The sequence below is a fragment of the Urocitellus parryii genome, chromosome 12, assembly GCF_045843805.1.
Source record: "Urocitellus parryii isolate mUroPar1 chromosome 12, mUroPar1.hap1, whole genome shotgun sequence".
In the NCBI taxonomy this organism is placed as follows: Eukaryota; Metazoa; Chordata; class Mammalia; order Rodentia; family Sciuridae; genus Urocitellus; species Urocitellus parryii.
In genome coordinates this window covers 48263412-48291253 of record NC_135542.1, presented here as the reverse complement: position 1 = coordinate 48291253, position 27842 = coordinate 48263412, and positions in this window count along the sequence as shown.

Here is a 27842-nt window from a genome sequence, read left to right as displayed (position 1 = left end):
GTCAAAACAGAAAGGCCCTTTGATTAGCTTTGTATTAGTCAGGATCTAGTAGGCTATGCTGCATTAACAAATGAATCTCAAAATCCCAGTAGCTTTATAACAAAGAAAAGGAGGATGTTCATATCTTTCTGGGCATTTTTCTAAGTTTTTTTTCCTCAAGCAGGAGTTTCTGAGTCCCAGGCAGCTTCTATCCAGTAGCTACCCCATGACTTCTAAGCATTACCACAGAAAGGGATGAAAGGGCTGGAAAAGCCCTTGATAAGATGTTTTTAATAGTAAGGCCAAGTGGCTTATCACTTTTACTCCTGTTCCCTTGTCCAGAACCCAGTTTTATGGCTCCAAGCCAACTGAAGGAAGGGTGTGAATGTAAAAGAACTTATGGATGTTTTGGTGGATGCTCTGTTTGCTTTGCCTAGAATAAAGTTAGTATCCGGGAGATGAATCTACAGAGAAACGTTGTAGGTGTAGAAGAGATTACACTGCTTGGTCTGTAAGTCTGCAAACAATATTGTAAACTTGCATGTTTTGGGGACAAAACAAGGGACCCAAAAGGGTTTCCCAACCAGTTGTGCATCGGTTATATGGGTCCATTGTTATTTAAATTCTGGAAATTGGTGTGTCTGCTACCTGGTTTATTCAAGGTAACACTTAAGTAATTTAGCCATATTTCCAGGCTAATTGCTTCCATGCCTTCTTAGCAGCTATGATATAATTGGGATAGTATTACCTTTTAGCCTTCTAATGCTCAGGCTAATAGCTTTGGTCAGGCATTTTATTATTGATTAAAATATTTTATTAAAAGCCTAGAATCATTGTGTGAAAAGAAAAACTTGTTAAATGCAGTCATAGATACCTTATAGTCTAACATCTGACATTTTCATAGTCTGAATTCATCACAAATGGCTCACATTAGTTACTACCTACAACCTGTATCAATTTTAAAGTGATTCAGATGTAGCTTTTAGAATTGCAAAAGATATTTCAGCAGCAAACTCACCAAGATTCTCTGTGAGATTTATGACTTTGAGGCCTCTGTATGAATGACTGGACATGTATAGAAAGAAATCAGTACCTTAAAATAGCAGTCTGCATTTAAGTTAATTTTAAGTACCTTTGCCAGATGGACAGCCAACTGTTTTTGTCAGTGTTTGGAACTTTCCAGCAGTAGAATGCTGGTGTGTAAAGGTTACCCTTTCGTTTTATCTTCAACAATGCCGTCTGTTCCTCCATTGCGTCCATTCTCTCCATTTGTGAGCTGATGATTTGAATTCACTAATTCTCAACTCCATCTGCTTGTTGCCTGTCAACAGTTGAATGGATTTCAATAAATTTGGAATCTGTAAATAAATTGTTGAATAAACCTGAATGGTGGGTACAACATACACACCGAGGATGGTCAGCAATTGAATTTATTTAGATGCACCGAGGAAGTCGATCTGCTCACGCTGCTCACGTCTTATCATCCAGGAGCCTGATAAGAATTTCCTACTTTCTCAAATGCTCAAAGTGGTGGCATCAGTTCCTTTCTAACTTTGCAGGTGAAAGTAAATTTGGACCAAATTTAAACTGATCCCTATTTTCCCTAGGCCTTTGAAAGTAATCATTCCTTTATCCTTTCTGCATTTCCATCAGTTTTCCAACAGAAATGAAATGAAAAAAAAAAAGAAAGAAAAAAATGGCAATATAACGTAACAATTCTATGTATTTTCTTTTTTCTAGGAATTTTAATATATTATAATATTAAAGGCATTGTTGAAATATTTGGAAAATGCAAGAAAATTTATAAGAATCCCAGGAATTCTGGGTAGCACATGTTGATATAAGATGAAATGAATTATGTGATAAAATCTTATATAACAAGAATTACCTTATCCCCAACTACCATGTGCTGCCAGCGTATTATAATTCAAGTACTACTAAGAATTTTCCATATGGTATTTGATTAATATTTACAAAAAGCTGGTGAGATAATGAAGATATTTTTTTCTATACTATCTTCTGAAGTTTTAGAGTTTTAAGTTTTCACCCTTAGTTTTAAGACCATGATCATTTCACATTAATTTTGTATGTCTAGTGTGGAGTAATGGTAAATTTTTATTTTTTTCCATATGGTTAGTCAGTTGTTCATGCATCATTGGTTGAAAAGATGATTATTTCCCCATTCAATAAGCCTTCCCTCTGAAAATCAGTTGATCATATATGCATATGTATACTAATGTTTTGAATATGTTTTTATGGATTTACCTATTCCTGTGTCTTACTATGACTCTATAGTAAGTTTAGAAACCAATTACGTAATTCCTTTATTTTTTATTTTCAAAATTGTTTTAGATATTCTCTATCTGTCCCTTCCTCCCTCCCTCCCTCTCTCTCTCTCTCTCTCTCTCTCTCTCTCACACACACACACATACACACACACACACACACACACACACACAGAGAGATATTTAGGAATCAAATATCTTTCTTAAAACAATTCTACTGAGAATGTGATTGGATAGAGTTGAATTAATAGATCACTTTGTGGAGAACTGGTATTTTGAATCAATCCACAAACAAGGAATTTCTAGCCATTTATTTTAGTCATTTTTACTTTTTTTGTGTGGGTACCAGGGATTGAATTCAGGAGTGCTCAATCACTGAGCCACATCCCCAGCATTATTTTGTATTTTATTTAGAGACAGGGTCTCCCTGAGTTGCTTAGCACCTTGCCTTTGCTAAGGCTGGCTTTGAACTTGTGATCCTCCTGCCTCAGCTTCCCCAGCTGGGATTACAGGCATGTGCCACTGTACCCTGCTGTTTTTAATTTTCAAAGCCCAATTTATAGTTTTAAGCAAACAAAGCTTGCACAAATTTTGTTAAATTTACCTTTGAGAATTTTATTTTTCTTGATTTTTAATTGATTAACATGTATTAATGGTACATACTGATGGGGTTCAGTGTGATAGTTCAAACATGCATACAGGATACATTTGATACTATTCTTGATGGTATCTAGGGGTTGGTTTGTGGCTCAGTGGTAGAGGGCTTGCATCACATGTGAGGCACGGGGTTCAATTCTCAGTACCACATACAAATAAATGAATAAAATAAAGATCCATCAACAACTAAAATAAATTTTAAAAAGTGATCTCTAATTGTTTTACTATACAGTTGATTTTTATATATTGATCTTGTTTCCAATAACTTGATTAAACTCATTGTTAGTTCTAGAATTTTTATGTAGATTTGTGAGGATTTTCTATGTATAAGATTTTGTCACTCATGAATAGAGATTCTCACTACTTCTTTTCCAGTCTGCATGCCTTTATTTCTTTTTCTTGCCTAAATGAGCAGGTTAGGCCTCAAGTACTGTGCTGACTAGTACTGAGAAAGCAGAAATCCTTCCCTTGCTTTTGTCCTTTATGGGAAAGAGCTTATCCTTTACTAGTAAATATTATGTTAGCTCAAGGTTTCTCACAGATACTCTTTATCAGGCCTGAAGAAGGGAATTGGTATTGAATTTTGTCAAATGATTTTGCTACATCTATTTTTCAGGATCTTCCATTTTTTCCATTATTTTCAGAATATGATAAACTATAGTGATAAATTTTGGAACATTATATCAATCTTACAATAATAATTCCTGCTTTGTTGTGGCTTTACATATTGTTGTATTTGTGGGCTAATATTTTGTTGAGGAATTTTGCATTTGTATTCATGAACAACATTGGTCTATAGTTTTCTTTTTTTATGCTATCCCTATCAAGTTTTGGTATGAGGATAATGCCAACCTTATAAAACGAATTACACAATGTTATTACATCTATATTCTGTCTTAAAAGAGTCTTGATGTACAAATGATATTAGTTTTTTCTTAAAGGTTTAATAGACTTTATCAATGAAGGTATCTGTGCCTGGAGTTTTCCTTATTAGTGTTTAAATACAAATTTAATTGTCTTATCTATCTATGCTCATATTTTCTACTTTCTCTTGCTCTTTTAGCAATTTGTATTTTTAAAAAAAATTGCCAATGTCATCAAAGTTATCAAATCCACAGCCATGTGATTATTCAGAGTATTCTATTTTCAAATGTGTCTAAGAAAAATGATATACAACCACTCATTTCTAATGTTGGTAATTTGTGTTTTCTGCATTTAAACAATTTTATTGAGATTTAAGATTCTCCTGTTTTTAATCTCACTGTTATTTTTCTATTCTTTGCTATGATTTTTAGTTCATTGTCTTTGTTCTTGTCTCTCTATCTCTTTTTTTCTTCTTCTAACTTTGGGTTTAATTGGCTCATATCTTTAGATTATCAAAGTAAAAATTTAGACTCTTGATTTCAGGCACTTTTTATTTTGTAAGATAGCATTTAATGCTGTAAATTTCACTGTAACCACTGCTTCTATTGCATCTCAAAAATTTTGACAGGTCACTCTTCACTTATTCAGTTCTAAATGTTTTCTAATTTTCCTTTTAATTTATAAGTTGACCCAAGCAATATTTAGAAATGTGTTTATTTGCAAATCTTTGGAGATTTTCTCCTTCTTCTTTCTCTCTTTTTATTAAGTCCTATATAATTCCGTTTTGGTCAGAAAGTATACTGTCTATGATTTCATTCCTTTTATATCATACTTGCTTTTTTAATCTAGAATATAGTTTTTCTTGATGACTGTTCTATGTGTTCTTGACAATTATGGGTGCTTCGTAATTATTGACTATAATGCACTCTAAATGTCAGTTTGGTCAAGCAGCATGAGAACATTGCTCATGTTTTCTTTAGCTTTATTATACATGTGGAAAATTAAAAATATAATAATAGATTTTTGTGCTTTTACTTTTGTTCTGTCAGCTTTTGTATTTGGAGGTCCTGTTGTTAGATGCTTTCATATTTATTCTAGTGAGTAATTAAGATCATCAAGTAATTAAGCATAGAATTGATATTAGCATAGAATATACTTGTCCACCTTTTTACTCTTACTATATCTGATTTGTACTTAAAGTGAGTTTTTGTTGAGACAGCATAATTGGGTCTGGATTTGTAACCTGGTCTAGAAAAAAAATCTGTCTCAATGTAATTGATTTTTATTTAGTGTAGGTATCATTGTGGTTTGTTAAGTCTGCCATCTTTTCTTTGTTTTCTGCTTGTAACACACACACATTCATTTCTTTTTTCCTGCTCTTCTTCCTTCTTGGGATTAATTTGGTAATTTGAAAATATTCAATTTTATCTTTACTGTTGAAGGTTGCTCTATAGCAAGGATTCTTAAAATTGGTCAAAGGACATTGGCACTTACTGATCCATTCTCTGACTATCTGGCTTATTTATCTAGCCTTTCAAAGTCCATTCTTCACTTACTGAATCAAAACCTCTGCTGGTATGACCAAGCAGTCTGTCTTATTAAGCTCTCTCAGTGAATCTTCTATATTCCAAAGCTCAAGAACCACCCTCTGACATTCAGTATTTGCAAATTAACACTTCGTAGTCTCCTTTCAAACTATATTTTACTCCTTTGACTATATGAATCTTAAAATAGTTCACTTTCATTGTCTTCCTCCTGTTATTGGTCCAATTATTGTCATATTTTTCCTACATATATTACAGATCCCACAATACCTTTTACTTTTGACTTTAAAAGTTAATTTGAAAAATGAGATAAAATCTTTTATATCTATCTATATTTTGATCATTTCTATTGGTTCTCTTTCCTTTATGTCAAGGTTAGCTTCAAGTTCCTTTAATAGCTATTAAAGTAAAATTTTTTCTCTTGGCAATAGATTCTCTCAGCTTCTGTTTGACTGGATATACCTTTATTTCATTTTTAGGTTTATTGGTATTTTTGTGGAATGAATATAATTCTAGGTTGACTAATTTTTTGAGTTATTTAAAGATGTTATTCCATTTTCTCCTTGTTTGCATTGGTTTTGACATGTAATCTGTGTTCCTTTTTATTTTTGATCTTTTATGTGTTATCTCTTTGCTCTGCTTTTTTAGTATTTTCTCTGTATCATTGGTTTATAGCAAACAAATTATGACGTGCTTTGGTACTGTTTACTCTGTGTTTATATTGCTTGGGTTTCATTAAGCTTCTTGGCTCTGTGGGTTAATAGTTTTCATCAAATTTGGACAATTTGGGATGCCATTATATCTTCACATATCTTTCGGTTTCATCCTTTATTTCTGACTTTCATTATACGCAGGTCACTGAGGTTCTGTTTACTTATTTATTTATTTTGTTTGGGGAATTCTTTTTCCATCCGCTGCTCTGTTTACCATAATTCTTATGTCTTCCTGTTTACTGATCTTCTTAACTCAGCATCTAATCTGCCTTAAAGCCTCTCTGGTGGAAATTTCTTTGCAATCATCATATTTTTCAAAGGTAAAACTGTGGTTGTTTCTTTGGGTAGCTCCCTTTACTCTACTTTCAAAAGTATGTGTGTTTCCTTTAAACATTCTTCTGCTAGTTCTATTTCTTATATAATTCCCAGTTACATTTTTATCAATTAATTTTTCTTTTGATTTTAAGTCACATATTTTTGCTTCTATGTCCAGTGAGTTTTGATTGGATGCTTAATATTGTTTGTTATGTTGTAGAATATATGAGTTTTTTTTTTCTTTTAAAGAGTGTTTAAATTTTAGTTGTTAGGCAATAAAGTTATTTACAGATTAGCTTGACCATTTTGATTTTCTAAAGGACCTTGTTTGTTGCTTGTCTGTTTGAATGCATGCACAGCTGGCCATCACTCCAGGGCTAATTTAAGTTTATCTTTAAGTTGTGGTCTTTTGGGAGTCTCAATTGAGTGTCCTGGATGAGCGGTGAAATCTTACAATTTTGACTTCTGGAGGCTCAAGTGTCTCCCAGTCCTGAATCAGCTTGTCGACTTACTTGGTTTACCCTTGTTGAGTTGTTCTTGGTCTTCATGGAATGTCATCCTATGAACGAGCAGCCTACTATCCAGTGAAAGACCATGCTGATTTGTGGAGCTTTTCTCTTGCATCCTCTGTGTCACTTTGACCTGCACAGCTTCACTGCTTCACCTCTGGAAACTGATCATTGGTTTCTCTTCTCTTGAGATGTAGTCTCCAGAGTGCCTCTACGAGGAACGTAGACAGCTATAAAGCTCACTTTGTTCTGTTTCCTTTTCTTCATGGTCAAAATCCTGAGCTTCTGGTCCAATTTTATGTGTTTATAATTAACTGTAACTGTTTCGTAATTCCTGTATAGTGTTTCCTAATCATTTATGGATGGAGGGCAAGTCTGGTACCCGTTACTTTATTTTGGCTGTTGTTGAAGGTCTTTCATTGATTTCCTTTGGCTGTTGGTTTACAATGTGAACAATGAAACATTGGTTTGTTTAATAAGGATTCTCAAAATCATCTTCCTTCTCCTGTCCATATATAAATTATTACTTTGGAAAATTCTTCAACTTAATATCTGGCTATCTGGTTTTAGTAACTTCTATCTACATATTGGAAAATTGTGGGCCAACTTCCCTATTTGTTTATAGCTTTAAGCTAGATACTGGGCAGGACATTTTAATACTAGACTTGTTTGTTTGTGTTGTATAGATTAGGCGAGGCATATACTATGGAAGAAATACCCCATGTTCCAGTGGCTTGGAGCTATGGTCTAAGTTTTTTTCTTATTCATGCAAAATTTGCTAGAGGTCAGATCAACCCTCAGGGCCTCTCAAGTATGCACTGAATCCATTATCCAGGCTGTCCAAACGTGTGGTTCTGTAATCTCCATACTCGGTTTCCATGCCCACTGCCAAAAGAAGAAAGAATTAGAATGTCTTTCAGGGCTTTTACTGCCTCAGCCTGGGAGTGAAGCATGTCATTTCTACTCACAGCCATTGGCCAGAAATAATTACTTGACTCTAGGCAGGTACAAGGGATATAACTTCTGGTGTGTCTAGGATAGAAAGACCTCAGTACTGACCAGCGCTAGTGATGTCTACCAGAATTCCTCTGCCAACTGATGTGGTCTTTCCACTAAGGAAGAGGCATCTCTGACCAAATTGCCTGTCTGCCATCCCTCCAGCTGTTCAAAAGTCTTTCACATCCATTATCATATTAATATGTTTCCACATTGATCTTGGAGTTTAGCAGAACAGATTATTTGGGCCATAAAACTTTGGGTGAGATGTAATGAAGCCAGACACAGATTAAGGGAGAGAAACTGGAGATTTTTGCTGGGGTGATTAGGGTATGTGTATAGGTGGCCTGGAAGTGTGAGGGTCCAACAAGGGTGATGGTTTGGGTGTAGGCTCAATTGACTGCTCAAGAAGGGATACTGACCAGCTTCTAGCCAGGGCCTCAAAACTGGGTCAAGACAGCATTAAGAAAAATGAGATCACACAGGTATTTTTGTCCTCATTTCACATTTAGGGAACTGAGTCCCATCAGGGTCAGATCATTGTCTTAATGTCATGCACTATTTCCTAGAGGGTTCTAGGGCTAGAATACAAAAAGCTGATCCACAGATAGAAATGTTCCCAGTGCAGTGAGTTCTATGACGAGTTGAATAAATGTTTCCGTGGATCACAGGTGCCTGGGCTCCCCACACTGTGGCTTCATTTAGGGGTGTGATCCTCTACTTCTCATGCAGGAACCTAGTGTGGCTGTGTCCTGGAGGGGTCACTGGATTCAGGTTCTCTTCCTTCTAGTTCTCAGTGAAGAGAGTGTCTTTCCCCTAAGAGAAAGCAAATGAAGGGCAAGCACAGATACTGTGCCAACGCGGCTGGCTTGTGAGTTTGGCTACAGTTAGGGCTGGAGAATGGAGGTTTTCCAACATTAGATTCTTCTGGAACAAGGATTAACCTAAAACTTCAATACCATCCTTGCTAAAGGAGTATAGCATGAGACCATCACACTCAGTGGTACATTAGGAGTCTCAAGAACTTAATGGGGTCTCTGCCTACCGCCTGTCTCCCAGGCATTTCTGTCCAAGGCAGGCCTATGACTATAGTAGCAGACTCTCTGGGACAGACAGGAAGTCAAGGAGGTTGACATTTCCTGGTGTCCAGGCCATATAGAGTTTAAGATCTATTTGCAAACACTATAGAAAAGCTAAATTGAGTTAATTTGAGTTTTTTGAGTTGAAACACTAAATTAAAAAAAAAAACAATTTAAATATCTAACTCTTTTAGAAAAAAATCAATGGTTTAAAATTAATTTCATTTTTTAAACTTACTGTTAACTCAATAAAGCCTTTTGGGCTTTTTAAGTTAATTGCCTTTGAACTCATTCTAAATTCCAAAGTCTTTATAATTTTGATAATATTTTAAACACTACCCTCACTGAAGCAGTTCATATTACAAACCGAGAAGAATATAGAAAAAATTAACAAGGCCCCACTGTAGGAATGATGCACATGTTTTTGAAGCATTTCTATTAGTTTTTAGACGGGTAGGAATGATATTATCCCATTTTTGTTTAAGAAAATTGCATGTGAATATATGTATGTGGGTAGAGTGAAAATTTATGTATTCATGGAAAAAAATCTGCAAGATTGTATACTAGACCGTTATCTCTAAGGGATGAGAAAATGAGGATTTTTCTATAATTTTTAAAGTTCTATTTTAACTTTATTAGTTCCAGAAAGATTTTCCTAAAAAAATTATAATTGGTAAAATAAGTAATTTAAAAAATTTAAATCCCTGAATCAATTTGAATGTGATCAGATCCAGCGTACTTGTGTGTGAATGGGACTTACAGCTCTTAGCAGTGTGGTCACTTATTACCCATATTTTCAATACCACTCGTCTTCCACAACAACAATTTTTTAAAAGTTTCATAATACTCTCCTTTACATGTATAATCCCTTCTGGTTGATTTTTTTTTAAAATTTTCATTTTAGTAAGAATATCTGTTCATTGGTTTACATGGGTTTAAAAGAGCAAAATAGTAAAAGCATTCTTTTCTCTGTCCATTCCTCATCTCCAGATGGACCCATTTTTTAAAGTTTAATGTAAAATTTCCAGGCAGTTTATTATCCACATACAAGTGCCATCAGTCCTGACTATACACAGTGGAAATTTAAAAGTCGATGGTGTTTCTCCCTTGCCTGACACCTTCTTTTACCTATTTCTGATTCTTCTAGTAGTAACCTAAGTATGATTTACCAACTTAAAATAAGGTGGTTGACTTGCTTTACTATTTGAGAAGTTGTGTCACTACTTCCTTCTTTCAACTTTCTCTCATGTTTTAGCTTGAAGTCTCTTGGTATGGAGAGGATATCAACATAGCTATGTCTTGACACGTGCACATGTCATCACACCTCTTATTTCTGTTAGCCCTCTTGTTACTTTGCCTGCCTTCTTTAGGGCCAGGGTTGGTGAAGGGTTAGGGAAATCGATTCCATGTGCTTTGTGTGGCATTTGCAATATATGGCAGGACTCTGGTTCATTCGGTGACCGGCCCTCCTACTAGAGCAGGCACTGGCTCAGGTTTGCAGACAGCAGACTCTGTGTTCTAGCTGATAGAAAGCCCACGGAGGAAAGGCAGGGATGGGTAAATGTGCCTTCTTCCACTGCCTTGCATTTATTAAGAACCTGGTCTGATTTCTTTTAGTATGTGGGCACAAGGGCCTGGAAGGCGTTAAGGCTTTAGCTGAATGAAATATTTATCCCGTCCTCTGGATGTGCTCATGAGTAAGAAGGACAATCAGATTGGAAAATCTCACACCCCAGGGGCCTCAGTACTTCCCAAATTAAGAACTGTCTCTGGAGGGGGAAAGGTTAGCAAGCCAAGAGCTGGGGATTTTCTGGAAGTAGTTTTTCAGAAGCATTATCTCAATGGCCCTGTCTGTCAGCCGGAGGTCACACAGGGCAACAGACTTTTCAAACTGAGTGGAGTTTCCAAGACTCCTGCCAGCCCTGGCAGGGAGACAGGGGGGATTTGAGGGAACCATAATTACTGTGACCAAGAGAGAGCTGCTTTGCCCACCTTTGCCTTGTAGAAATAATCCTTCTATCTGTACAGCACTTTTCAAACCACCCTTGAGTCCACCCTCGGGTGGATTACGGATGATCTTCACGTCAGTCAGACCTAACCCGCTCCTTCCTCAAGCCATAAAAGCAAGGCTAGGACACTTGTGCTGCTAGCTTAAATCCTCCAGGGCTCTCCTCACTTCTGCCTCACTCCTAGTTCTTTCAGTTTCTTCACCTTCTCAAGTTACCCACTATTGAATCCACTTCTGCTTTTTGGCCAAATCCTTTAAGATTTTTATGGTTTAATTTCTATCCTTTGCTCCTGTTTTACCATCTAATTTGCCTGCCTCTTTTTAGGAAAGTGACTCATCTTTATCAAGTCTTTCCAAGGCGTTCCACTCGGTGTATATAAAAACAGCTCTCTTCATGTTCATCTTTCATTGGTTTATGTGACATTTAATTAAATTACATAATTGCAAGAGCATATACAACTGGCATAAATAGGTTTGGGTACAATCACAACTGACATGGCTGAGCATCCAACTCAATTGGTGGAAGTGATGATGTTAGTATATATCAGAAATTAGCCAACTAGCAGACAGCTTTCAGCATGCTGAGTCCTTAGTCAACATGATTTACCCAAGACACAGAGAGGGTTCATTAAATAAGTAGTTGGTTAAGAAGAGAGCAGTTCAGAGAGCTTGTGCTTCAAGTGAATTCCACAGGGATCTGTCTCAGTCCTCAAAGCTCTTTCATACCACATCTTCGGGACTGAGTGTTGCTCAGCTTACGGGGCTAGGACTTCAGCAGACCCATAATGAAGGTGGAACAACCACTCTGAAACTAAGTTTGATACCAGGATTGCTAAATTGTGGCTGAGCAGAGCTGTAATTGTATCTTATCTGGGAGGCAGAATAATGATCCTTCCTAAAGATGTTCATGTTGCGATCCCTGGAAACTGTAAAAATAAAAGATTACCTGGCAGAGGTGTCAGGAGCTGTCTATGGGTTGCCTGTGGATCACTGCACCTGGGAGCCTAGTGTATAGAGACATCTGGTGTTTGGGAATGACCAGTGGACATTTTCTCTGGCCAATTGCCCAGGGACAATGAGAATCTTTATCCCACTCTGCTGTGGCCCACATAGCACCTGAGATGGTGTGACCTGCCAAGATGTCAATCAACCTGCTGACTGCACGACATCAGGAAGTGACTCTGCCCTTGAAACCTTGTCCTGCCTTTGATGTACCCCCTTAAATAAATCACAAGAGCCATCTTTTCTTTGTCTAGTCCCAGGACCCATATGGACTAGATCTACCAGGGGCTTCGCCTTTTGTAAATATATTTCTGAATATTTGAGTTTTGCTATTCACTAATTATTGAGATTTTAAGTTTTATGGTGGCTTAGATTCCCCTGGGCAGGAAGAAAAGTTTCCCAATGAGACACTGGCCGTTGACTCCTGATACAAAGGGCGCTGAGGTTGCAGATGGAATTTTTGCTACTCATCCACTGTCCTGAAAATTGGGAGATTATCTTGGTAAATTCCCTCTGGTCAGGAGGGTCCTCAAAAGTAGAAGAAAAGGGAGGAAGCAGAGGAAGAGAGCAAGTCAGAGGGAGATGTGCTGTGGAAGAGTAATTCACTGCCTGAAGGATCTGAACCTCCATTGCTGTCAGTGAAGAAGGAAGGAGACCACGCCATCGAGGGTACCTTCTAGAAGCTAGATAAGGCAAGACAACGGGCTTCATCCTGAAACCTCCTTAGAGGAACAAGTCTTGATGTGAAGCCCAGTGAGACATGTATCAGATGTCTGACCTCCAGAACTGTCAGATAAGTTTGTGAATTTTAAGCCTCTGAATTTGTGTTAATTTGTTATAGTAGCAATAGAAACATAATGCATCTCTCTTCTTACTTCCTCCATGTCCTCCCTCTTCCTGATGAGCAAAATTAAAATTAGAGGATTTATTTAACCTAATCTCCAACTTTTACATCTTCTGCTGCTCCCCACTGTATTTGAATGCATTTTCAAAGCTGCTCCTAGTGACTTAGAGGAATATAAAGGACCAAACCTCTTCATAGCCTCATGTTTAAAATGATTTAAATATCCAAGGAAATACTTTAAACAGCAGTTCTGACATGGCCTGAGAAGGTGCAAGGAACACAAACGCTCCTGATGTACAATGCATGATAAACCGAGGTCCAAGTGAGCAAGTGTCGGGACCCGACTTTGGAGGAGGAGGGCCTCTGGGACCCCAGCTTCTTCTGCCCATGCATGGCTCCACTGCACTTCAGCACCACACTGGTGGCCAGCACACTGTACTGCCCCTTCATCCGCTGCTGTCCTCTGCTAGATGTGGATGTTGCTTCCACAGAAAATCCCTCGTTGAGGATAAGCCATTGAAAAGCCCAGTGGGTGGTTATAATAAAGCAGTGGAAAGGACAGAGATGACAGTTATTTCTAGGGATGTTTCTGCCCTTGAAATTGAAAAGTCTTGGGCTAGGGCTGACAGCCTTTCAGGATGTCCTGTGTCGGAAGCTGAGACTGGCAAGTACAGAAGATCTGGCAAAGAGGCTGTAATGTAGGGAGACGCAGAGATCTCAGAGGTCATTAGGACATGACACTGGGCAGGGGTGGTTAGAAGGTGACTTCCTTTAGATCTGGAACACATGACGCATTGGCAATCTGGTCCATGGTGTAACAGGACTTTCAGAACCTCTTTGTGGCATATAAGAAGGGCTTCTGTAGGATGAACACAGCATCACAGTAATGTTCTCATGTGGTGTGTGGCTCTGGAAGAGGCAGGATGTGTGTTTTCCTGTGCAAGAGCCCTGGTCATTCCTTCCATCTCTGTGATGGTGACAAATGCCTGACATGTTTTGGTGTCCACCTATCATCATGTGTGGGCTAAATGGCAGAGTGGCTGTTCTAATAAAGCAGACAGTACCCTCCTGTACCCTCCTTAGCTTCCTCTCTCCTTTCCTAGGAACAGAGTGAGGCTGGACTGAACAAGCCAAGCTCATTGCAGTCTGTCCATATATAGTTGCCTCTGTGTCCTACAGAGATGTGGGACAAAAGGAGGGACGAAAAAGTTGACACTGAAAGATTTTTTTTTTTAAGGAAAATCCTAAAAATGAAATAAAGCTTTAAGCAACTAGAATGACAATTCTGGAATGAATCATTTTTTTCCAGATATACAGAAAGCAATTTTGCCACTCATAAATTTGACGAATCAAGAGACAGTTCCTTAAAAAGCAATGCTGATCAATTTGCCTGTTATTCTGTAGAAGCCATTTAGTAACCATATCGAGTGAGAGTTGACAGTATAATAGTCCTGGCACACTCCTAATTAATGGAGAGGAGAGTCAGTGGAGGACCCTGGGCATGTCCTGGAGCAGCCTCATGCAGCATTAGATGTGGCTGTTATCATGGGCTGTGTCTGTGAGTACACATGTGCATGTGTGTGAATATGTGCATGGCTGAAGACACCTCTGTTCATGTTATATTGTCAGCAGATTGAAAATCATTTGATTGTGTCAGTTCTGAATGTCTGTGGCATAGAAAATTTGGATTCGTGTTTTTCTCCAGGACTAAGCTACTTGGCTTTCTTGAACTCTCAGAGCTCTTAAATAGCTTACTCAAGTGGGCAGCAGAAATGACGTGTCTACTTTTGGAACCCAGTTTCTCCCATGAGTTTCCCACCTCCTGCAGAATTCCAAGCATTTCCTGTGTTGGGAAAAGAGCTGATACTTTGCTTATCCTACAGAAGCCCCTCAATCTCTATTTCCTGGGGAGGGAGACGCTCATTATCTATCATTACTCCTTCTCATTCCCTGTTTACAATAGAACATTGCCCTCACGCCAATTCAAGCTGGGAACATAGGCCACGTCCACCCAGATGCAGGCAGATGGCTCAGGCTCCCTGCTGTCCAGCTGGGCACCTAGTTAAACTCTGGCCAATAAAGTGATAAAGAAGTAATGTATGCACACTTCCAGATTTAGGTTTTACAACAAACTTTGTACGTTTTCCTCTTTTCTCTGGATATTAATGGAAACTGAAGTTACTCCTTTGGAACTGGAAATGGAAGTTACAGGATAAAGAGGAAAGAGCTGCCCAATCTTCCTGGATTATTCAGTGAGAAAGAGAAAAAAAATCTTCTATCTTACTTAAGCTTCTGGATTTGGGGTATCTTTGTTATATCGACTTAGCATGTAACTTAAGACATACCCTAAATACCTACATGTAAGCTCATTTGCACCTGACTGTTCTGACTGGCATCTCCCCAGGGAGCCAGACCTACTGACTAAAGAGTCTACAGAGCCTCATGACAGCTCAGCACACTGTGGTTTGTCTAAACTCTTGGAGAGTTAAGAAGCAGACTCCATTGCAGTAGCCCGGAGGTTACCACCCAGAAATTCACACAAAAATGTTTTCTTGTTGTTGTTGATGCTGATTGTGCACTTTTTATTTTTATATGATTTCAAAATATAGAAAACTTAGAGAAAGTTTCAAGAATACCACAAGGACTTGTGCAAACCTCCTTTCCAGATTTACCAACTGTTTTTATTTTGTCACATTTAGTTATCATTTCTCTCTATTATCTATAAGGGGGGAGTGTGTGTGTGTGTGTGTGTGTGTGTGTGTGTGTGTAGACTTTTTTCTGCATCATTTGAAACTAAGGAAATTGTTCCACCATTTGCACCTTTTGAAATGTATGTCCTGATTTTGTAGCCTGTTCTTCACTAATGATTAGATTCATGGTGTGTATTTTGGGTAGGAATATCATAGAAAGGATGGTGTGCCTTCTTGGTGCCTCATAACTTCAGGCAAATGATACCCATTGTCACTTCTGTCACTGGATTAAGATGGTATTGAACAGATTGTTCCATTAGAAAGTTACTATTTTTCTCTAATTAGCAATAATGTGTGGGCAGAGACATTGAACGTGTCTAAATAACCTGTTACTCAGTTTCACTCTGAGTTTTAATATCCATTGATGACTTTTTATACTAGGGATTTTAAAATGGAGAAGGTGTCTTGTTTCAAAAAGCTATTAAACTTGAAAGAAAGAGGCCTGGATTCTAATTTCAGCCCAAGCATCCCAGACAGACCTTTAATCTTGACTTCCTCTGTTGTCATGTGGGTGGGAGGTGGAGGGCATTGTGCTCTTGGGTGCCATGTCCTCTGGTGTTCCTTTCAGTTTTCCAGCTCTAGCAATGTTTGTACACGGGAACATGCCTGGCATTCTGGGAAGGGTGGTTTTTTGAGGTGTGAGACTATCACATGCTTCAGAGGATCTTCAACATACCTGTTCATGGAAGCCCCAGAAGTTTTCTGCAAAGGAGAGGGTTTAAAACATGGTTGCTCATTCTTTGATGTTCCTTCCATCAACTATTTTACCTCCCATTAAATCTGAGTGTGCTTTCACCTGCTTTGCTAGGAGTACCACAGTGACACTCTGTAACTTCTGAGAAACCTCAGTATGAAAGGCCATGGAGATTCCCCTTGTTCACAGGAAGCCTTGATCTTGGAGACCTGAGATGCCATGAGAGAAGTCAGTTAAGTTATAAGGAATCCATAGGAACAGGTGCTATCAAAAAAGGTTCTGGCCAACATCCCCAGCTCAGTCCAATGTATGTATGTTTGCATCAACGTGGCCAGGGTACCAAGCCTGGGAGTGAAGTCGTCTCCAGATGAGTCCAGTCTCCAGTTATTTAAGGAATTATTATTTGAATCTTCCTAGTTGAGATCTCAGATATTATGGAGCAGAAACAAGCCATTCTCACAGTACTCTGCCTGAATTCTTGACCCACAAAATCTGTAAACACAATAAAATGGTTGTCATTTCATGCCATGACAGAGTTTGCCATGCAGCAATAGATAAGTGGAGCATCGGCACACATTCATATCTGTCTTCTGGGACTGTGCTGCCGTCCCTGGGAGCTACTGTGGATTTGAGCCTAATGCTTTCTCTTTCTACTACTTGTTAACAAAATATGTTTCAAATCAAAATATTATGATATGAGTGGGTCTGTGCCTTCTCTGTCCTCTAAGGGGAAAATGTCATGTGTGCGTGTGTGTGTGTGTGTGTGTGTGTGTGTGTGTGTGTGTGTATTTTGTTATGTCAGCAGTCCTGAAAGTTTAGTCTTATCTCTGGAATTTATAAAGCATCATGATATGTTTATGGGATACTGATAACTTTCAAACAATAAGTGTAATATGAAATGTTGGTTGAACTTTGCTTTTTGACTACCTGTGATCCTGAAAATACAGTGATAAAATGAATTCCATAGAAGTAATCATACCCCTTTAGAGGCATGTCTTATGAATTTGGAGATATATTCCTGAGTCTTCTAGCTCCTTGCCTTGACATTGAAGATGGAGGGTGGAGAGTAAGATCTTGAAATTGATCCCTGTCTTGACATGACAAATATACCTACTGCTACCATCTCCTTCTCTTGATACTTAATGGCCACCAAACCTGAGAGAGAGGCACTTCTCATTTATTTATTCACTGAACCAGGAATTGTCCTATGATATGGTGATAGAACATTGAAGAAGGTCGGCACAGTTCCTGTCATGCAGCTTACGTTCAACCTAGTAGGAAGGACAATAAACAGGTAATTTACACATTTGGTGCATAGGAGGAGACGACTTCTGAAACAAATTGTGATGAAGAACCTGTCCTATCTGTCTTTTGTCTGTCTGTCATCTATCATGGTTATTTCCAACCTGTGTGGATGTATACATCCTATTCACTTGATTAGAATGTAGCTGGAGCCAATGCCACACACCAAATCCATGGATGACTTCCCTGGATAGTGTGGCAACACGAAATTGCTCTACAAGTGTCTCTGTTTGCTTTTACTTTCTGTATCTGTCTCATTGCAAACATTTTTCCACACTGGCCCTTGAATACAGACCACACAGAACACACCCCCCCTAGGGAAGGAGTATAGATGGGGGTCATGTTGTGGTTGCCCTTCTTCATGACTTTCTTAACAAAAAATGAGAAAATTGGGTATAGTTTTCTCACGATGCACAGTCTGTCTTTCACATTTTAATTTTTACTCTTTAATTCTGATCACAAGAGAATTGATGAGCAGAGGCTAAAAATAATCACCTCATCCCTTATCATTCCCCAGTGGCTGCTAGGACCTGCAGGTTCCCTTCTCATTGTCCCTGGGGTCACCAGTTTGGACTTGGTGAGGACTCAGAATTAACTGGGGTGTTCACAGTCCTTTGTACCCACAGTCAGTACAACAGTTCTGTTAGGTACAGTGTCCTCTGGGGTTAGATGGAAGAAAGTGACTTTAAAAGTAGGCTTAAGACCCTCCACCCATCAATTCTCAGTGACATCATCTGAATTTTATAGGTAAAGAAATGGTAGCATATCAGTGAAGAGACTTTGTCAGATCAACAGATAACCAAAGAGGCCCAGTCAAACGTGAAATAATTTCTTTCTAGGATTTTAAAAACTGGAAAATAAAACCGGTTTCAAAGTTGGGAGGCACTAGCCTCTTTATAACCTCAAATTCTTAATAATTCTAATTATAAATATTTTTATAGCTAATTTTGCTCTAAAATTAAATATTCCAAAATCCAATGAATTATGCAGGAGCAAGAGATAACATTGCTCTCCAACCCTAGCTAGCTTTGTGCAAAATGTGTGAAAGAGTGTGATCTATCCCAGACCCTAGTGACCAGCTCACTCTCACATGACAAGCTTGGGAGCCACCCAGGGATGTGGCCACAGGAGACCATCACGTGGCCCCTCTCCTCCTATCTAGTCTGACTTCAGAGCAGAACTTTGCAGTAGAGCAAGGAATCAGCCAATGATTGGCATCTTGCCAGTTGTGGAGTGTATTCAGCAAGGAATTGAAGCTGGCAAATAAGTCCTTCTGCTTCTGTCCAGATCTATTTGTCTGAAAAAAAAGTTATCCCCACTCAGAAAAAAAAATCAAAGAGCAAACAAGTACCACCACCTCCCAAACCAAACAAGAAATAAACAGTCCACCCAATAGTCATTTTTTCTGCTCTTCCTTCAAAATATCAGTGTTTATTTAACAGACCCTCATCCCCAGGATGGAAACAAACAGATCAATCACTAGGGTGTTCCATTGTGCCCATCATTCCAAAGTCCATTGATGGTATTTGTCTGAGTCTGAAAGTCATCACACGGGGCACAGGTGCAGCTGATGTGGCATGACATTGGTACTATCTAAAGAGCCTTGAGTGACAGCAAGGAGGAAGAGGGAATTATGCCTGAACGCTTCAGGCAGCCAGCCCATCTCCCAGGCCTCCTGCCACCTTCGGCCTCACCAGAGTCATCTCCCTGGTCCCGGCCACCATGTCTCATCATCAACCTCAATAGCAGCTGGCAATCTGCTCGCCTCCTGTTGTGCCAGTGGCCAGGCTGAGATGAATATCTAATGGGCCTTAACATCTAGTAGCTTTCTCTGCCGAGATGAGCCCATTTGTGAGCTGCATCCTAACATGGAGATTATTTATTTTTCAGATTACAAGTGTCCACAGGTAAAGGGTGTACCCATTCTGGGAAAACAAAGACTGAGGATTGAGATTTGTAGACTAAACAAAACTCATGTAAACCAGGACCTTAAGGGGACAGTAAAGGTGGTGTGTTTTCCCTGCATTTTAGTTATTGGGGAGGATAGGTATCTCCCAGGAGGATAGCTGTCTCCCAGGAGGGAACCAAAGCAAGCTAGCACTTTAGGTACCTTAATGAAATAAAATGCTGCCCAAACTTGAGCTTGTCCAAATCACACGGGTGAGCTGCTATTGAGTTGAAGCCCATTCCCTGAGGATTCGGGCAGTGTCCTGTGGAGAAGCAGCAGCAGTCAGCAACATTTTGGTGACATCTATCCACCCTGGATCTCAGAGTCTGGTAGGAACTCTGGTAGGAACCTCTGTCTACAGATTGTGCCCTTTGGATCTGCTCGTGTATTCTTAGGACATGAAGGACCGAATGGAAAAGTTCACAGATGATAACAACCTTGTGTTGTCAACCCTGGCTTAATTCTCTTATGTCCCTGCTACTTGTCCTTCAGGCTGTAGTTCATGGGCCCCCTCTTCAGGAAACCCCTCGATTTTAGCCGCGTGATTTGACACCTCCCTCTGAATATCTCCATACCTCGTCTCTGTTTGCACATTTCAGGGAGGTCTGGAAGGCTTTGTAAATCCAAGAGGTCCTGCTTGCTCCCCTATCTGGACTCTGATCAGCTTGCAGAGGAGTATTAAGCATCTTCTCTCTGCCTTTCTCTTGGACAGTGAGCACGTTGTTCAGTGGCCACTGGGGACTTCGTGATAACTCTACTGACCAGGACAACCACCAGGATGGAAGTTGGATCAGACTCTGAGGTTACCTCGTCGGGCTTTCTGTACAGATAAGGAGAAGTTAACCCGTTGGACAGTTGAGGCCCATCGTCAGCTGTTTCTACTCCATATATTGAGTCCTTGAGTGTTTCTGCTCAGGTTTTTGTGTTGGAAATCTGCATGCGTCAGTTTGCCTGTGGATCGGGCTCTGGTGTCATGATTACGACTGGATGAGTGATTTTCTTCAATGAGACGGTCGTGGTGATGAGCCCAGCTCCATCTGCCAGCATCACTGTTGGGGTGTGCTGCACTGTCCCTCACACGTGCACAGGGCCCCAGGGTCCCATTTCCCAGGTGCTCTAGGACCCACGGGAGCTTCCTTTGTAAGCAGTCCCTCCCTTCCTGAGTTAACAGCAGTGTCCCAGATACATGCATAACAGGTTTCCAATTTATTTCTTTTCAACAGCCCTTGGCAAACATTTCTTCCCCCCTTTCTCTCTTTATTGCTTGCCTTGACTTTATCTGCTAAATCCCTGCTCGTGGGTCTCCAGCTGCCTTAGAGCCCTGCTCTTGTTAATATCTCCATGCTGTTGCAGTTGCTGCCCTTGGGGTCTTAATGAGGAACAGGTGGGTGTTATCAGGTCACTTTCAGGAAATAGGATGGGTAGGGAATCTATTACCGACCAAGGCATTATGTAGGTTATCTCATTTAAAACCAGCCTTGTGCCGTAAATATTATTTCCCTGACTTTATGATATGAGAAAACCTATCCCCAGGAAAGCCCCTAAATATCATTCTTTTGAAATTCTCTGCAAGAGTCAATCTTTTTTCTGCTTAAGTTCTTCAATGGAGTCCTATTATTTATTACAGAATAAAGATTGTATTCCTTAGCTTGATGTTCAAAATTCCCTCACAACCTGGCTCTAATCTACATTTTCTGTTCCCTTGCTCACTACTTTATAGATACTCAGTTCTAATCAAGGTGAGTTTTTAACTCTTGCAAAATGACCCACCTCTTTCCCATATCTCTACCTTTGCTCCTGTGATTCCTTCTTCAAGTGACGTTTTCTACATATTCAGATGAGGCTTAGCTCTTAAGAAGCAGGTAAAATGTCACAATTGCCATGAAAAACACCCAGTTAGAAAAGGTTATTTTTGGTTCCGCCTCACCTGGACCTTATCATGCTCTGCATTGTTTCTCATCCTGAGCTGTGACCTCTTTAGAGACGAGCATCATGTCTGACTTTAATCTAGCATCCTGCAATATGGCTAGGACAGTGGCTTTCTTGGAGTTGATAGTTTTAAAAAATAGTTGTTCAATTAATTATTTCAAGAAAGTCACTCCATCTTCTTCTAACTATCACCTCCATCTGTGGTTAATAACTAGTACTAATGAAGACACTTCTGACTAAAATGTACAAAACCAAAAATTGCTGCTAAATAATTAGCACCCTGAAAATGTTGCTTAATGAGGCTAGTTCCTTTACACTTCCTAAAGAGTTTATCTTCAGTGACTGTATTTGGTTAATTAGACATGGTCTTCTTTAATCCAAATTTGAAGTTTCAAAATAAGTTTTAAAAAATTCCCAGCAGAATAGGATATACAAATCAGGTTTAAAGCAGGCTATTCCTTTACCTATAGACCATCATTAGTCATGCAAAAATGTTCACATTAAATATGAAATATGCTTTCCAAAGAACTCATTGAATGTTAACTTATCTCTCTTGGTCCACATTCAACCATTCATTTAAACATTCATTTGATCAACAAACATTTATATGCCTAAGCATGTATCTTTCCCAAATTCCAGACCTGTATGTTCATTTATCAACTCAGCATCCACATTGATGGCCCACAGCTCTCTGGAACCTATGATATCTATAATTGAATTTATAATCCCATGCCCCCGCCCAGCAGCCCAGCCAAGTCATATACAATCTGTTCTGTCTGCTCTGTCTAGACCAAAGAGCAGTGTTCGTGCACTCTCCTTAGCTGCTCTGGTTAATTATCTTCTATTTTATTCCTTCCCTCTTCTCCTCAATCCTCTGTAACCGACTATTTACTACTATTGACCCTACTGCAGACATATTAGTAATATATGACTCTTTTTTTTACCTCTACTGCTGTTAATTGTTTGAAGTTTCCTTGAGTAAGATAAAACATGAGCAATAACATTCATTAACAATAAATTTAATGTATTAAGCATCTCTATATAGAGACCTGACAACAAACCATGATATTCATAAGTGTTGCCTCTTTTAACACTCTCAAGAATCCTTTGAAGAAAACCATTTCAAGCAAAGTGTTTCTTTAAGAAGAGACCAAGACATAAGGAGTTGAACTGCCTAAGTTTTCATAGTAAGTAGCAAAATAGGCTTTAATATAAGACTATATGAATTCAAAGTCTAATTTCTTTGGCTATATGTTGTCCACCAGTGAAAAAAATGACATTCTTGATTTAAAACATTTATTAATTTATTCAGCAGATCCATTGAGCATGTGTGTGTGCTGGATTTTGTTGTAATCTCTGATGACACCATGCTGGATATGTTTCTAGAGGGACTCCTGGGATCATCAGGACCGGCTCAGTTATACTACGCTAACAAAGATCTTGAACATCTCAAAAACTTCAGGTACAGAAGTTTTATTGAAAACCTACTGATGGGTGACTGGGGACTTTATTCTCTGTCCTTACCTTAGGACCCCAAATGAGGGAAAAACCACTTTCTGGGTCAATGCTGGTCATTACCTCGACACTGAAATAGAGCCAGATAAAACAACTGCTGGTTCTCAAAGTTTCTAATAAGAATTGTCATCTGTGCTTCATTGGCCAATGGAAGTCATAGGTCCACAGTAGAAATGTGTTGGGAAGAGCAGTAAATATTGTCTAACAGGAACATAGCTTGTCACCAGTAGCAAACACATAACTAATTAAAAGTTAGTCATCCATGGTCCATTGGGAAAGGAAGTTTAATTACCCCACCCTTCACCAGAAATGTTCCAAGGAAGGAGCTTTTCCTAACATGACTGATCAGAGTCCAAGGCCGTGAGTATGCCCTCTGTTGCTTCCTGTGGCTTGAGGGTACCTGGGTGGAGTCAGTCCTTAGGAAGGAGCTAGCTCATGACCCTCTGTTCTGCAATATTTGAAAGATTTGGCAAAGCAAAGTAATGCCTTCTTTGGTCCTGGCCAAGCCCTCTTCCTTTTATTCTGGTCTCTCTTTACGGGGCCATTAAGTGGTGGCAGGAGCCCAACCAGTGAAAAGGAAGGAATAGGGGTCCCTATTATGGCCTCTATCCAAACCCATTTCTCGAATCTAATTTTTAAAGGAGTTCAGTACCATGGTGGGGGCCAGAGAAGGGGGGACAATCTATGAACTAATAGCTGGATCTTTACACGCCCCCCTCACAAGTTGGTCATGGTTCCTTCAGTATCTCCCTCAGGATCCCACTGAGCAGAAGCATTGATTAGTAAGATTCAATTTTTCTTTTTTGGATCCTTGCCTTAATATCATCAAATTTCCATCACTATTCATGAAACATGCTGATGGAGGCATAGACTCATTTTATGGATCACAGAGGAAAACAAAATGAACCATAAATTCTGAAGGTAGGTAAGACGGGGAGGGATGTGCTACCCATGTCCTGCAGAGTGGGAGGAAGGAGTAGAGCAGAAGGGGCAAGTGATCAGGCAGGACTGAGCGCAGCACACCAGGTGAATGGCACAGGATACAGGGTACCCTGAGAGGTCTTTTGGTGGGGCTTGTCAAACAAAAACAAAAACAAGAACAAAAAACAAGTATCAAAGCCCTGATTGTTAAAGTTACTAGTCAGTAAGAGTTTAAATTTCTATTTTTTATTTTGGAGTTGAAGTCAGAAGAGGTACGTAAACATTATTGAGGAAGTAGTACATATTTCCTTTGTATAGGCTCTTGGTTTTTGTGTCTCTAGCAAACTTCACTATAGCAAAATACAATTGTTTTGCCCATAGTAAATATGGGAAATGGAGGCTTTGAAATATTAGAGTTTAATGTGTCATATACCTATTAAGATGCCATTGACTATAAGTAAAGTATCATCTGTTTGTAAACATTTTAATAATGATAAAAATAAGAAACTTTCATTATTTCTCATAAAAGGAAAGATCATGGTAATTCCTCCCAGAATAAGTTTTGTAGCTCAATAGTGTTACAAGGACACCAGGCTCCTTCTACTCGTCCATTCTTGACCTTTATGCTTCCCCCCTACAGTTACAAAATGACTGCCACAGTTCCAGACATCACACACCAGCATGCTGGTATCAGATGATACAGAGAGAAGTTTACTCTCTATACGTCTTTATTAGGAAGGAAATATGTCACAACTGGCCATATTTAGGGAAGTATCTCAATAGGGTATTTGTTGTGTATTTGAGGGAAGAATTTACCTGTAGCAGCAAAACAGAGAGAGATTCAACTCCTTGTTTTTTATGTTAGGTAAAATTTAGGCTTAAGGCAAACAGGAATGAGAGAAGGGGAAATAGGAACAGTGCGTTGAGCCACACTAAAGGGGCTTAACTGGGTGTCTGGGTAACTGAAGGCATTTTTGAGACAGATCTTTCAATTTTAAAACTGAAATTTCCTGTTGTGTTTATTCTATCCATTTTCCAGAAAATTCTTTGTTACGGTTTGGAAGTCTAAAATGTCCTCCAGAGAAAATTCACCAAGCTCCAGAACCCTACTGGAATAAATTTGAATAAATTTCTTACACACACACACACACACACAAATGAGATTTAGAAATGATTGAACTTGGAGTATCAGTCACTTCAGATGTAATGCCATTATCGTCATCACCATCATCATCATCCCCATGATTATCTTCATTCCTTTATAGAGACCAAAGCACAGAAAAAAATCCACGTGTTTGTTCTGCAGAGACAGTTAAGAGAAAGGACTGTGATCTCTCAACCAACCTGTAAAGGCTGATTCTGGAAAGACTTAGCAAGTTAAAAGTGGAGCCCTGAGAATCATCAGAAATCTTGAGGAAGACATTGGAACTTCCATAAGATATGAGATAGGGTCTTAGAACAACTTTATTTAATTTTCAAAGGACAGGAAGGCCTCAGATGACATGTGGGTCACATGCGAAATGCTGCATGAAGTATTTCTAAATGTCAATCTCTTCCCTATTTCTGATCATTTCTTATGTATAAATTCCCATAAGAGCAATTAGTGGTCAGAGGTTGTGGACATGTATCCAGCTCTTGAAATACATTGCCAAGTTCTGTGACAGCTCTCACTTCCCTGTACCCTTGCCAATTCTGGAGAGGGCCGTGGTGTCTTAAAAGCCCTGTGTCTGAAGGTTTTAAGTGCTGTGCATTGACCCTAGGAGAGGGCCCGTGTTCTCCACAGCAAGTCTCTGTCAGCCTCCAGCCTTAGCCATTATCCATAGTCTGGGTGATTTTGACTGTGTTTTCCACTCAAGAGAAGCAGAAAAACGTATGCGGAGAAGGTGGAAAGAACATCAGAGAATGAGGTATCCAGGATGCCTAGTGTCTAAGGAAGGTAAAAATAGCATGAGGCAGGATCTGAAAGACATAAGCCCCCTTTTTCAGAAATTGAATTCCTGAAAGAATCCTCCAGGTGAGATACTGTCTGTGGAAGATATTCTAATATCCCCCACACCCTTCACCCAAAAGACCACCTCCATTGTCTGCAAGCATGTGTGCACACCCTTCCCCTCCCATACACCCCGCTTGCCCTCTTGCTGAGGTTATGAGTGCCACTGAAGTTTGCAAGTGCACATTAGACAGGCAGGTTTTACCAAAACCCATTTCTTCTGAGTAGCTTTAAAGGTTGAACTCAGTGTAGCACAGGGCTTGATCAAGTGCTTTCTTTGAGTTGACCAGTACTCTGTCCTTCCTAGAAGAGATCCATCTTTTGTCTTTGACAACCTGGATGAGAGGCAGATTATATCCAGTCACAGGGAAGAGAATCCAGGACAGCATTAGAGGCTGTGTTTGGGCTCTAGGGGAGAAACCTAATGAGGAATAACACCACGAAAAATTAGCTCATCAGGTTGTATTGTGTTTCCTTTCTGCATCCATTACTGTGTGAGCACTGTGTGTATCTGTAGACAGAGCAGTGCAGGGAAAATGCTGCTGGGCCACAGATGAGATGAGGTCTTTCTGCAGAAAATTCTTTGTTACGGTTTGGAAGTCTAAAATGTCCTCCAGAGGAAATTCACCAAGCTCCAGAACCCTATAGGAATAAATTTGAATAAATTTCTTACACACACACACACACACACACACACACACACACACACTAATGAGATTTGGAAATGATTGAACTTGGAGTATCAGTCACTTCAGATGTAATGCCATTATCGTCATCACCATCATCATCATCATCACCATCATAATCTTCACCATCTCAATTTCCCTTGGAATCATAGGAGCCCTACCGATTCCATGACAAAGCCCCTGTTCTCTTCCCCAGGCCATTGGTGTGAAGCTGTTCTGGGCCAGAACCTTGTCTGTCCATTTGCCTTTCTAATCCCAAGAACCTCCCAAAGCACAACTAGGCACTTGGTGGGGGTTTTCCAGATGAGTGTGTGACTGTGCGAGAAGCAATGGTGTGACGTCACCTTGGCTCCAGGCAAGGGGCCCATTTTGTTTCATTTCATTTTTATTTGATTACTTCCTGTTTGAATCCAATTCCTGTTCCCCTTGTTGCATAAGCACTCTCTTTGTCCTCTGTATCGAATGATCATCCTCTCAATTCAACTTACAAATTTATTTAGTTATCTGTGTATCCTTAAAAATTGCCTTGTATACTTTAATTTATATAAATAGTGATGGACTCAAATCTCATTGATGATTTATGACCATTGCAGAGAATTTCTTAGTGGACTTATGCCACATTTCACATATCTGCCTCTTAGTCCTTGGCATCTAGGTTGTTGCTGCTAACTTCCTGTTGTCCCAAATAATGGGAGCATGGACATCTCTGTAAATGTCTCCTCATGATCTGGGGAGAGAGCTTCTCTGGGATACTCACTCAGGGATGGGAAGATTGCAGGTCATGGTGAATGTGTTCTCTCTAAATTCTGCCAGATTCTCTCTGGAATGGCACCAGCAGTGCATGATGACTTCTATTCCCGGACTTCTATTCCCGACATTTCTTGTTACCTACTTTCTAAGTTTTGCTTATCTGATGCTCACTGATGACTATTGAGTGTAGGCATCTATTATTAGCCTTTTAGATCCCCCAAGTTGCTTTTTCTTATCTGTTACCTGTGTTGCATTGGTCTTATTATCTCTTTCCACTGGTTTACAGAAATTCTTCATATAGCTAGATAGTAATTCCTTATTAATATCTTCTTTCAGCCTGCTCCCACTGTTACCTTTGTACACAGTGACATTTGAGGCACAGAAATCTTTTTCTGTTTAATTTTTTCCCTCATGGTTTATGTATTTGAGTTTCATTCAATAAAACCTTTTCTACTATGAGGTAGATACTTTTCTGATCCGAGATAAATATGTATTCTGCTAAATTTCCTCTGTAAATTTAATAGTATTGCCTTCTACGATCTGCTTTTTAAGTCCAAATATG